This window comes from Nicotiana tabacum, chromosome 23 (assembly GCF_000715075.1).
Source record: "Nicotiana tabacum cultivar K326 chromosome 23, ASM71507v2, whole genome shotgun sequence".
Lineage (NCBI taxonomy): Eukaryota > Viridiplantae > Streptophyta > Magnoliopsida > Solanales > Solanaceae > Nicotiana > Nicotiana tabacum.
The window spans coordinates 61,746,154-61,750,853 of NC_134102.1; the positions used below are offsets into that span (position 1 = coordinate 61,746,154).

The 4,700-nt window shown below is 43.7% G+C and overlaps 1 pseudogene; it reads right to left on the bottom strand.

Annotated features, from left to right (window-relative positions):
• Positions 1-3,745: 3,745 nt before the first annotated feature.
• LOC142177894 (18S ribosomal RNA) lies at positions 3,746-4,421 on the bottom strand (annotated as a pseudogene).
• Positions 4,422-4,700: the final 279 nt, after the last annotated feature.

Below are 4,700 nucleotides of genomic sequence, written 5' to 3' on the forward strand. Positions count from 1 at the left end.
CTCAATTTGTTTTTAAAACCAAAAGTCACATTTTCTTTAAAATTTCACATAAAAACTTTTCGAAAAACAACACGGATCATGCACGCAAGTCATATAACACCTATGAAGCTATGAAACGTCTAAGAACACGGAAATAAGGGCTAATATTCAAAAAGACCTATCAGGTCTTCACATTCTCCACCTCTAAAAGAATCGTTCGTCCTCGAACAGACACAGAGAGTACCTGGACTGGTAAAAAGGTGGGGCTATCTACTCCGCATATAGGACTCGGAATCCCACATAGCTGCCTCGATCGGCTGACCTCTCCATTGTACTTTCACACAAGGAAAAATCTTAGATCTCAACTTTCGAACCAGTCGGGTTAGAATAGCCATCGACGCTTCCTCATAGGCCAAATTTTCATCAAGTTGCACCGTGCTGAAGTCCAAAACATGCGAGTTGTCCTCATGGTACTTCCGAAGCATGGAAACATGGAATACCGGATGTACTCCTTCTAGACTAGGAGGCAATGCAAGCATATAAGCAACCTCCCCAACTCTCTCTAAGATCTCAAATTGCCCAATAAACGCGGGCTCAACTTGCCCTTCTTTCCAAACCACATCATGCCATTCATAGGAGACACTTAGAGAAGAACCTTCTCACCCACCATATAAGCTACATGCCGAACCTTAATTCTACATAACTCTTCTGCCTGGACTTAGCTGTACGAAGTCGCTCCTGAATCACCTTAACCTTGTCCATAGCATCACAGACCAAATCAGTGCCCAAAAACCTAGTCTCTCAAGGCATAAACCAACCAATCAACGAACAACATCGCCTCCATATAAGGCCTCATGCGGCGCCATCTGAATATTTGACTGGTAATTTTTGTTGTAGGCGAACTCTGCGAGTACAAACTGATCCCATGAACCTCCGAAATTCATAACGCATGCGCGTAACATGTCCTCCAAGATCTGAATAATGCTCTTGGACTTCCCATCCGTCTGAGGATGAAACTTGGTACTCAACTCGATCCGTGAGCCCAACTCACGCTGCACGACTCTCCAAAAATGCAATATGAACTGCGTGCCTCGGTCATAAATGATGGATATGGGCACGTCGTGTAGACGGATAATCTCCTGAATGTAAATCTGAGCCAACCGCTATGAGGAATAGGAAGTCTCCACCGGAATGAAGTGTGCGGACTTAGTCAACAGATCCACAATAACCTAGACTATGTCATATTTCCTCAAGGTCCGGGGTAAGCCTACCACAAAATCTATAGTCATGCGCTCCCACTTCCACTCAGATATCTCCAATATGTAAGTCAATCCATCCAATTTCTGATGCTCATACTTCACCAGTTGACAATTCAAACACCGAGATACATGCGCAACGATGTCTTTCTTCATTTTTCGCCACCAATAGTGCTATTTCAAGTCACAGTACATCTTTGGGACACTTGGGTGTATAGAATAGCGCGAACTGTGAGCCTTCTCAAGGATCAGATCTCTCAACCCATCAAAATTTGGAACACAAATCCAGCCTCGAAGCCGCATAACACCATTATCACCAATCACAACCTCCTTAGAACTACCCTGCTGCACCGTATCCTTCAACACCAATAAGTGAGGATCATCAAAATGGCGAGCCTTGATACGTTCCAACAACGAAGATTGTGCCACAACACAAGACAGAACACAGCTAGGCTCCGAAAGATCCAATCTCACAAACCGATTGGCCAAAGCCTGAATATCCATGGATAAAGGCCTCTGTGCTACTGGTAAGTACGCCAAACTGCCCATGCTCTCAGCCTTCCTACTTAATGTATCTGACACTACATTGACCTTCCCCCAGTGATATAATATGGTGATATCATAGTCTTTTATCAACTCTAACCATCTCTGATGCCGCAAATTAAGGTCTTTCTGCTTGAACATGTGCTGGAGACTTCGATGGTCAATATAGACCTCATAATGAACGTCGTACAGATAGTGCCTCCAAATCATCAGTGCATGAACAATGGATGCTAACTCTAAGTCATGCACATGGTAATTCTTCTTATGAACCTTCAACTACCAAGACGCATAGGCAATTACCCTACCATCCTACATCAATATCGTGCCAAGCCCAATACGCGATGCATCACAATACATGGTGTAGGATCCCGAACCTGTAGGCAACACCAACACTGAAGCTGTAGTCAAATTAGTCTTGAGCTTCTGGAAGCTCAATTCATACTCGTCTGACCATTTGAAAAAGTACCCTTTTGGGTCAACTTGGTCAATGGGGCAGAGATAGATGAAAACCCCTCCACTAGCCAGCGATAATAACCCGCCAAACCCAAGAAGCTCTGAATCTCTGTAGCTGAAGTAGGTAGGCCAGTTCTGAACTGCCTCAATCTTCTGAGGATCAACTTTAATGCCCTCGGAAGATACAACATGGCTCAAGATGGCTACCGAGTCCGCCCATAACTCACACTTCAAAAACTTGGCATATAACTAACGATTCCTCAAAGTTTGAAGTACAATCCGAAGATGTTACTCATGTTGCTCTCGACTGCGGGAGTAGGCCAAAATATCATACGATAATAAAAGAATTCATATTGGGCTTGAACACCCGATTCATCAAATCCATAAATGCTGCTAGACCATTAGTCAAGCCAAATCACATCACTGAGAACTCATAGTAACCATACCGAGTTTGAAAAGCTGTCTTAGGGACATTCAATGCCTTAATCATTAGCGGATGGTAGACAGATCTCAAGTCAATCTTGGAAAACACCTTGGCACCTTGAAGCTGATCAAATAAGTCATCAATCCTCGACAACGGATACTTGTTCTTGATAGTAACTTTGTTCAACTACCGATAATCAATACACATCTGTCACGCCCCAAAATTGAGGAGCGCGACCGGCGCTCAACCGAGTGAACCCGACCGAACAAGCCTGTTAGATTTATTTCTACCCAAACTCATGATAATACATATTTTCGTTAATTTGACAAAAACGTGTTCCTGTTTACAATAACAATTCATTTCCAATAGCTTCATCATTTTTAATGTCTCAAATGGACAAGTAATATAACCACAACATAACATATTTTGTCTTTCCCAGCACCAATACACAACCCACACTATGTCTACGGAGCCTCTATGGATAAAGAAAAGTACAATGATAATACCGGCAATAAGGCTCCGGCTATACTTCAAACGGAATACACAAGGTACAAAAGATACATGACCCCGGGATGAAGTGGGGCTCACCAAGTCTGCTGGGAAGAAGGTGTACTGCTATCACTGATCAATGTCTCCTGCTGTGGAACCACCTGCATCCATTGAAAGATGCAGCACCCCCGGCAAAAGAGACGTTAGTACTGTCGAATAGTACTAGTATGAAAACTATACATCAATTAAGAATTTAGAAATACAAGATAATTATGATGAACCAGTGCAGCAATAAAATAATATAGATAACTGCCTCAACCATAGCAAGCTTATTAAAAGCTATCAACAATATTTATAGGATTTAAGATGAGATCCTATATAATTGCGTGACTTAACTCAACACCTTACGGCACGAGCTGACGACAGCCATGTACCACCTGTGTCCGCGTTCTTGACGGCACCACTCTCTTTCAAGAGGATTTGCGGCATGCCAATCCCTGGTAAGGTTCTTCGCTTTGCATCGAATTAAACAACATGCTCCACCGCTTGTGCAGGCCCCCGTCAATTCCTTTGATTTTCATTCTTGCGAACGTACTCCCCAGGCAGTATACTTAACGCGTTAGCTACAGCACTGCACGGGTCGATACACACAGCGCCTAGTATCCATCGTTTACGGCTAGGACTATTGGGGTATCTAATCCCATTCACTCCCCTAGCTTTCGTCTCTTAGTGTCAGTATCGGCCCAGTAGAGTGCTTTCGCCGTTGGTGTTCTTTCCGATCTCTACGCATTTTACCGCTCCACCAAAAATTCCCTCTGCCCTTACCGTACTCCAGCTTGGTAGTTTCCACCGCCTGTCCAGGGTTGAGCCCTGGGATTTGACGGAGGACGTAAAAAGCCACCTACAGACGCTTTACGCCCAATCATTCAGGATAACGCTTGCATCCTCTGTATTACCACGGCTGCTGGCACAGAGTTAGCTCCCAGAGAGCGTCATTGCTTCTTCTCCGGGAAAAGAAGTTCACGACCTGTGGGCCTTCTACCACCACGTGGCATTACTCCGACATGCTTTCGCCCATTGCGAAAAATTCCCCACTGCTGCCTCTCGTAGCAGTCTGGGCCGTGTGTGTAAACTTCCTATTTGATGTATTCCCATGTAACGGATATTAATGAATGAAACGTGCTGGTCTACTTTGTTAAATATTCCTTATGTGTACATAATTAATAATCCCTCAGGGAATCCGGATCTTGAGTGAACCTCAAAGCCATGTCAACCTGGAGTTAATAACACTAATTAAAGCCATAATACAAAATTAAAATGATAATATAATGTGTTTTTAATCCAAATTGGTCACAAACTACCAAAAGTGGTAAACTACAACGGCTATAGCTCAAAAAACTACCAAACTTGCCCTAAAAAAGTGATTCCCGTCTATTTATAGTGGTGGCCAAAAATTCGCTGACAAAAATGCCCTTCGGGAGGTTTGGCGGCCGAACAATTCCATGTGCGGTCTGCCGTTTACTTGGTTCTACATGTTGACGGATTCTGCAGCCACA